The 9,115-nt window shown below is 41.1% G+C and overlaps 1 long non-coding RNA gene across 1 annotated transcript in view; it reads left to right on the top strand.

The window, feature by feature from the left end:
• The first annotated feature begins 2,961 nt into the window (after positions 1–2,961).
• Positions 2,962–9,115, top strand: part of LOC306967831 — a 168,983-nt gene continuing 162,829 nt past the window's right edge. The window contains exon 1 of the long non-coding RNA XR_013793215.1: positions 2,962–3,088. This is a non-coding gene — a long non-coding RNA (uncharacterized lncRNA). The remainder of the gene's footprint in view (positions 3,089–9,115) is intronic.

Genomic DNA, 9,115 nt, shown 5'->3' with positions numbered 1-9,115 from the left:
ATACGGCCCGTGAGTTGTGTTAATTACCTGGTAATTACAAGTGTTGTCACTGGTAAGTCCTTGGTAGTTACCAGCTTTATCTCGCTTTAGAATACGGCCCGTGAGTTGTGTTAATTACTTGGTAATTACAAGTGTTGTAACTGGTAAGTCTTGGTAGTTACCAGCTTTGTCTCGCTTTAGAATACGGCCCGTGAGTTGTGTTAATTACCTGGTAATTACAAGTGTTGTCACTGGTAAGTCCTTGGTAGTTACCAGCTTTGTCTCGCTTTAGAATACGGCCCGTGAGTTGTTTTAATTACCTGGTAATTACAAGTGTTGTAACTGGTAAGTCCTTGGTAGTTACCAGCTTTGTCTCGCTTTAGAATACGGCCCGTGAGTTGTGTTAATTACCTGGTAATTACAAGTGTTGTAACTGGTAAATCCCTATAGTTACCAGCTTTGTCTCGCTTTAGAATACGGCCCGTGAGTTGTGTTAATTACCTGGTAATTACAAGTGTTGTCACTGGTAAGTCCTTGGTAGTTACCAGCTTTGTCTCGCTTTAGAATACGGCCCGTGAGTTTTGTTAATTACCTGGTAATTCCAAGTGTTGTAACTGGTAAGTCTCGGTAGTTACCAGCTTTCTCTCGCTTTAGAATACGGCCCGTGAGTTGTGTTAATTACCTGGTAATTACAAGTGTTGTCACTGGTAAGTCCTTGGTAGTTACCAGCTTTATCTCGCTTTAGAATACGGCCCGTGAGTTGTGTTAATTACTTGGTAATTACAAGTGTTGTAACTGGTAAGTCTTGGTAGTTACCAGCTTTGTCTCGCTTTAGAATACGGCCCGTGAGTTGTGTTAATTACCTGGTAATTACAAGTGTTGTAACTGGTAAGTCCTTGGTAGTTACCAGCTTTGTCTCGCTTTAGAATACGGCCCGTGAGTTGTGTTAATTACCTGGTAATTACAAGTGTTGTAACTGGTAAGTCCTTGGTAGTTACCAACTTTGTCTCTCTTTAGAATACGGCCCGTGAGTTGTGTTAATTACCTGGTAATTACAAGTGTTGTAACTGGTAAGTCTGTGGGGTTGCTGTATTAATTACTGGTTAACTACAGTCATTTGTACATGAAAGTCCAGGGATGTAAATACAGATTATTTGCCTGTATGGGAAAACCTATTTAGGAGAATGTATACCAAAATGTAATAAATGTAAAAATGTTTTTCTTGCTTTCTCTGTGTTTTCATCAAAATAAAGAGACACATGTGTTATTAAATGTATTACTTTTTGTTTATTCACAAAGTCATCATAATCATAAGCAACCATCATATCAGTACCAGCTATCATAACCTACATAAGCCCATTCTTACTATATATCACTGATGGTCTAGGTTTTACCACTAAAAGTACCTAGTTACTACCACTTAAGTTACCTAAACACACCTCTGTAATTACCAGGAATGTACCACTGCAACTACATAGTAATTACCTCTGTAATTACCAGGAATGTACCACTGCAACTACATAGTAATTACCTCTGTAAGTACCAGGGATGTACCACCGTAATTACCTGTTAATTACCCCTGTAAGTACCAGGGATGTACCACCGTAATTACCTGTTAATTACCTCTGTAAGTACCAGGGATGTACCACCGTAATTACCTGTTAATTACCTCTGTAAGTACCAAGGATGTACCACCGTAATTACCTGTTAATTACCTCTGTAAGTACCAGGGATGTACCACCGTAATTACCTGTTAATTACCGGGCCGTATTCTAAAGCGTTACCCAGAATTTTATATGAAGCAAAGTCATGAATCAAAATGTGGGAATTTAGAAACTGCTTCAATTCTCGTGAAATCTTTGAACCTTGACCGACAAAATGCCACTTCCACGCAATTGTGCCTTAGGACCCATTCACCTTTCTGCAGTCTTTGTACTTGAACTCTGTCGGTACTGCCTTACATGCTTAATTTATTGGTTCAAGACAAACTGAAATTAGAAGTTTCCTTGTGTGGCACTTTTGTTCTTTTAGCTGTTTGCCAAAGTGACCAAGGATTTTTAAAAAAGAGTTTCCCACATTTACATTTTTCGTAAGACGCATGTTGCACATGAATTCACGTCATGCCTTATGTCTATGATTTCAAAGAACACAAACGTTTTCCACAATGATAATTCCATATCGTATTGGCATTGTGTACTGTATGTTCCTATGCTGTTGAATGTTTAATATTTGCTTTCATAATCATTTTTGCCAAAACACTAATAAATGTGCCTTGTTTAATGTCACTCGACTTCTTCACGAATCTTTCTTTGTTGTAACAAACACTTGTCAAATGGAGCTGAACAGTTCTGCCCCCTATTCAGCAGAATTCTTTTAGAACTTTTTGGTTTACGTAGTTAAATAGGTAAATCTTAATGTTAAAATGGTGTTTTCTATATCCATCAGCACATATTCAGTTTAGAAAGTCTATGGAAATGTATCAAACCAACTTTTCTCTGCTGATGAAGCATGTGGATATGATGTCTCTAGAGTATTGCCGACTTTCACCATTGCCAAAACACCAAGGGCCGAACCTCACCATTATAGCCTGAAGTAAAGAACTTTTTTTTCTGCAAATGCCAAGTGGTTCTCAAGTGGTTTTGGCATTGGGACCCACCATCACCCTCAGATGACGAGCCACGACCCAAATACAACTGTAATGTGTCATATATCGTATACAAAATATTGTATTTTAAACCATTTTTTTCATTGAACAAGCAGTAGATATGCTTTTAAGAGATCAAAACAATCCAATAATATACATTTTAACAGACTCTGGTGTGTTTCCATGCAGTTTCAGATGGAAAATATGGAAGGAAAAAGAAAAAAAGGTTCCCTTGACCCACTGAAAATGGTTACGCGACCCACTTTTGGGTCACTGTTTTACGTTACAGATGTCCAAGTGGGATGTTCTGCCAGGACATTTAAAAAATACTGCATATTTAGAGTACTGTATCATGTATTTGATCTCTTATTTGCATAATAATATTTCTCAAAATCATCTTAGGGGCCAAAGGTTCTGTCCTGGAGGGCAGGATTTGGCCCCCGGGCCTGACGTTGCCTACCCCTGGTCTACTGTTTCAGAAAGTGTATTTAGCATTTCTGTTGTGAAAGGATGTAGGACTCTTTTCTGGGAGCCAAGTCTTTGGGATTTGTTCATTTCAAAGACTGGCTCTTTCTGATATAAAATTTGAATTCGCTACTTGCGCAATACCATAATGCATTGCGCCCTCGTTGGGTTCGCTGCTATGGTTCGCTGCTGTAAACAATATGGCGTCCGAGCTGTCATCGAAGAGACTAATATTAATCTTCCAAATACCATAAAAAAATATCCAAATATCCAAAACCAAAGCTTAAGAAAATCTGTACCTTTTTATCTATTGTATCTTTTTATCTATTGATTTTGAAAAGTCGATCAGGAAAAAATCTCTCGTTTACCTCGTGTGCAGTGCTTAGTTGTTCCGGATTACATTTTTGATTGTTTGAGCCATTACATTTTTCATCACTGTTTGGCTGTAGCTTCACTCGCACTCAAAGGCCTCCAGGTCAAGGTGCAATGCATTATGGGTTATATGCAAGTACCGAATAACGGCAGCCAGATAACTCATGATATACACGATCAATTAAAGGGACTCTTGTATTTTAATGAATCTAAAATCACCCTTGTGTGGCCTACTCCATTGTTGGGCTGATTCTTGTGTTTGTTCGGGGGAGTTTTGGCTAAAATTGAAAAGATCCGGCTCTTTTCACAATTGAGATCCAGTTTGAACCGTTCATCTTTAAGAGGTTGATTTTATTTTTTTTATTTTTTTAAGTCTGTGTAAAAGTAGAGCTCCACGTCGTGACCACGAGGGAATCACAGCCAGCGGGGGATGAAGAAGAAGCGCTGGCTTTCAGCATTACACCCACACATCATCAGGCCAGTGTGTGCGTGGAGAAGTCTGACCGTTTCCTGCACACAGGTTCCTCTAGGCCAGAGGTCCAGATCCTGACCTCCAGAGGCTTCAGTCCAGACCCCAAAGCCTTTTTCATCCTCTCAATACACTTAATTTCTACAGCTGAATTCAATATTATCTAAACAATTTGACAATGATAAAACAAGATCGCCAAACATTTTTGACTCATTTATCAATTCTGCTTTGTAAATAGACAACCTGTGTTCATGCTGTAACCTTTCCAAGAGCAATGACTTTTGTCCGGACCCTGGACATACAGTGCCTCTCAAAAGTATTCATACACCTTGAACTTTTGCACATTTTGTCATGTTTACAACCCTAAACATAAAGATTTTATTTTTATTTTTTCACACACAAGTAACCGACAACTGTGAAGTGAAAGCAAAATGATACATGATTCTGTTATTTTTTTTTTTAAAAGACCAAAAGGCCAGATTTGTGTAGATACGACTTATAGTTGTCCCATGTACAGATTCCCCCAGCTCAGCAGCAGCACTTCGCAGCTCCTCCAGAGTTATCATGGGGCACTTGGTTGTATTTCTGACCAGTGTCCTCCATGTTCGATCTAATATTTTAGGTGAACAGCCGTGTCTTGGTAAGTTGGCAGTGGTGCTTTACTCTTTCCATTTCTTGAATGATGGATTGAACAGTTGCTCCGGGAGATGTTTAAATCTTGGGAAATCTTTGTATAACTTAACGCTGCTTTAAACTTCTCCACAGCTTTATCCCTGACCTCTCTGGTGAGCTCCTTGACCTTCATGATGTTGTTTAGTGACCAATACACTCCGACCACAGCTCTGAGGGCCTAAAAGAACAGCTGAAATTAAACTGAGGGTAATTACAGACAGGTGGCCTCTATTTAACCGTTAGGCCAAGGATGAACATTCTGGAGTCATTAGGAATGTTTTAAAGGTAATTTAATGCACTCAGAAAATGCTGTATGAATACTTATGCAAGCCCCACTTTTCACTTTTCTATTTTTTGAAAAATAACGGAATCATGTATCATTTTGCTTTCACTTCACAGTTGTCTGTTACTTGTGTGTGAACGTTCAGTAAAAAAGTCAAAATAAAATCTTCATGTTTAGGGTTGTAAACATGACAAAAGTCCAAGGTGTATGAATACTTACGAGAGGCACTGTATGTCGAAAGTTACGAAAGAAAAGTGTGCGGACCTTGAGCTGATTTAGTTGGGGACCCCTGCTCTAGGCACTGACCCTTGTCTCGCCCCACAGTCTAGGCTGACCCGCATCAGCGACAATTTTCAATCTGCTAAATTCCACTTAACATTGCATTCAGATCTCACGCGTACCGTCAGCTCAGGAGAATACAGGCCCTTTTATGTCCAATGGAAAGTCCCATGTCCGGCGTGTGTGCGTTCCGTGACATCTGCAGTTATTGTTTATCCACATCAGCTGACTGTTATGTACACACTGGCTCTTATAGCGCGCTGCCCTATGGATTGGAACTGCCGGTCATCACAAGGAGGACCGTGCGGCGGAGTGCACGCCGCCACCTAATGGAAGGGGAGTGCGGAAAAGTTAGGGTTCACGGGAAGAGAGATTTGTCTGAGAGAAGAGGTGCAGAGGTTTGCATTGTCTGGAGAATCTGAACCCCCTGAACAGAGAAGAACGGTTAAAAGGTTAGGCATATGATGAGCTTTATTGTTGTTTTTGCTTGTTTCGAGAGTTATTAAGGCAGGACACAGCAGGCGAATCTGAGGGTTAAGAGATTAAAAGGCCAAATCTGTGTAAAATGGTGGAGTCAATGTCATTTTCTGTCATACACACACAACCTTCTCAACCGCTACATATTTATTTGCCTAATTTATCAAGCTGAGTGATTGATGGTTGTTGGTTTTTTCCCCTTGTGGTGATGCTGTCGCCCAATCCTGAATTTCCCTGGAGAGCAATAAAGCATCTGTGTAATCTAATCTAATCCAGGTGGAAAGTGTTATTTTTTACACAGCATCATGAGTGGGGACATTGAATGAACCATAAATTGAATTAGGCCTTTAGGCACCGCACGTTTCCCACATTTCAGTCGGTGCGGAGTGAAGACAGCTCTAAAAGTTGGGGTTCACATGTGGGGAGTGGTCTTTACTAGCATTCCACTGCAATGACGTATTAGTAGGTCTATAGGACAGTTCTGGAGCTGTTTCAACGAGGCTGCATGAGCAGATGAGCATGAAGGCTGTTCCACTGAGTAATGTACAAGAACCTTTATTTGGCCAAGTGTCGGGAAATCACACTGTTTATTTAGAAATGTCAAATGTGTGTGGCATTGTGCTGCAGGTATTTGTCTTTGTTTGTTTTACTTTTGGGCAGTTTAGTTTTGTTTCACGTTCTAGAACAAGGCACCTGGAAAGAAAACAGGTAAAGGCAAAATAAATTATGTTGTCATTCTCTTCTATAGAATGTCTAATATCATAGATAGTAGTGAGACTATGTATTAGTCGGTGCTGCTAATAGTGAGGAGTAGCTAGTAGAGGGAGTAGCTATTAGTGGGAGTTGCTAATAGTGAGGGGTAGCTGGTAGTGGGAGTTGCTAATAGTGAGGGGTAGCCAGTAGTGGGCGTAGCTAGTGGGGTAATAGTTGAGGTTGCTAGAGGTGTGAGTAGCTAGTGGTAGGAGGAGCTGGTAGTCGGAGTAGCTAGTAGTTGGAGAAGCTGGTAGTTGACGTTGCTAGAAGTGGCCGTAAGCTAGTAGTCGGAATTGCTATTAGTGGAAGTAGCTAATAGTGGGAGTAGCTATTAGTGGGAGTTGCTATTTGTGGGAGTTGCTATTAGTGGGAGTAGCTAGTAGAGGGAGTAGCTATTTGTGGGAGTTGCTATTAGTGGGAGTTGCTAATAGTGGGAGTAGCTAGTAGAGGGAGTAGCTAGTAGAGGGAGTAGTTAGTAGAGGGAGTAGCTATTAGTGGGAGTTGCTAATAGTGAGGGGTAGCCAGCAGTGCGCGTAGCAAGTGGGGTAGCTAATAGTTGAGGTTGCTAGAGGTGGGAGTAGCTAGTGGTAGGAAGAGCTGGTTGTCGGAGTAGCTAATAGTGGGAGTTGCTATTAGTGGAAGTTGCTAATAGTAGTAGTAGCTAGTGGGAGTTGCTATTAGTGTGAGTAGTAAGTAGTGGGAGAAGCTGGTAGTGGCTAATAGTTGACGTTGCTAGAAGTGGCCGTAAGCTAGTAGTCGGAATTGCTATTAGTGGGAGTTGCTATTAGTGGTAGTAGCTAATAGCGGAAGTAGCTAACAGTGGGAGTAGAGATTAGTGGGAGTTGCTTATAGTGGGAGTAGCTAAAAGTGGGAGTTGCTAATAGCAGTAGTAGCTAGTGGAACTTGCTAATAGTGGGAGAAGCTATTAGTGGGAGTTGCTAATAGTGGGAGTTGGCAGAGCCACCTTAACCAATGGGCTAGCAGGGGCTGGAGCCCAGGGGCCTACCGTATTCAAGGGCCTATCATGGGGTCGGCAACCCACGGCTCCGGAGCCGCATGCGGCCTCCTTGTAGTGGCTCTTTTGTTCCACTGGAGCAGCAACGAGTATATCTACGAGGAGAACCGGTTCTGATGAGTAATCCATCAGAACGGTGTGACTCCTTCATTAACAACGCCTCTTATTGATCATACAATTCTGTTTAAGCCCCGGGGCCTATGGGTACATTAAGGTGGGCCTGGGAGTAGGTAATAGTGGGAGTAGCCATTAGTGGTAGTAGTGGGAATTGCTATTGGTGGGAGTAGCAAGTAGTGGGAGTAGCTAATAGTTAACGTTGCTAGAAGTGGCCGTAGCTAGTAGTCGGAGCTGCTATTAGTGGGAGTAGCTAGTATGATGCCGGTAAAAAAGTGCATTACAGCAGTCCAGGTGTGAGGACATAAAGTCGGGCCTAAGTCCACAAGGGAATCAGTGACTCCAAAAATCTTGGACCCCGAAAAGAGTGGAGTTCAAGCAGAGTTTGGCCAGATGGAAGTGAATGTGGCTGAACCAGACTGTAGGCTCCACCCGTGAGTTCACATTGGGGTCTCTCGGGGGCCCGAGCAGCGTATACAAGTGCTCTGCTCCGATCTGTGAAGGCAACGACTGTGTCCCTGTCAAACGTGTTTTTACCGCGTCAACCCCGCAGGCTTCTGTCATGCCTCCTCATCTCTTACGGATTAATGAGCGTGCAAAAAGCGGCCCTATTTTTAGTTTTCTTTGTATGACTAAGATAAGAAACAGGAAAAAGTGCCGTACATTACTGACATAAATGTAACAACACGTGAATGGTTAGGTTTCCATGATTTCAGATTTCAATGGAAAAAAAGGGTTTTCTATGTATAAATGCACACAATTCCACATGTTTTAAGCGTCTGCACGTTGAAACTGTACTACACGGCTCCCATTTACAACACTCATGATAACATATCATGAATCATAGCCCAGAGGTGTTCCATTTGGAGTCTAATTTTACAGGTTGAGCATTTTTCCTTCTCTTCATCATAATACATAACAGACAGTAATAGCCAATACAGACCACAATGCACTGGGAGAGTCGGAGAACAGGCCTTTCAACTACATACAACAAAAATGAATGAAGGCATCTGTTTTAATCACGTGTTGCGTATTTTTCATAAATAAACTTAAATATAAATTGTTGCAATGAAAGGTCGCTAAACTTCGCTGCTGACCTTTAGCTTAAGCTGTTCTATTGCTTCCTCAGGCAAAAAAATCCATGTTAAATTAAACTGATCTAATGTTTATCCAGAAATATTAAACTCTCTTACACAGTGCCTCTTGAAAGTATTAATACACCTTGCACATTTTGTCATGTTTACAACCATAAACAAAGATTTTATTGATTTTTTTTACTGAAAGTTCACACACAAGTAACAGACAACTGTGAAGTGAAAGCAAAATGACACATGATTCTGTTATTTAAAAAAAAAATAGAAAACCGAAAAGTGGGGCGTGCATAAGTATTCATACAGCATGAATGAATACTTTGTGGAACCCCCTTTTGCTGCAATAACAGCAGCAAGTCTTTTGGGGTTTGACTCTACAGGATTTGCACATGTAGAGACTGACATTTTCGCCCATTCCTCTTTACAAAACAACTCAAGCTCTGTGAAATTAGAAGGAGAGCGTTTGTGAACAGCAGTTTTCAGGTCTTTCCACAGATTTTCA

The sequence above is a fragment of the Gobius niger genome (assembly GCF_951799975.1).
Source record: "Gobius niger genome assembly, chromosome: 9".
Lineage (NCBI taxonomy): Eukaryota > Metazoa > Chordata > Actinopteri > Gobiiformes > Gobiidae > Gobius > Gobius niger.
The sequence above is the reverse complement of the archived record's forward strand: the minus strand, read 5'-3'. Positions and strand labels throughout refer to the sequence as shown.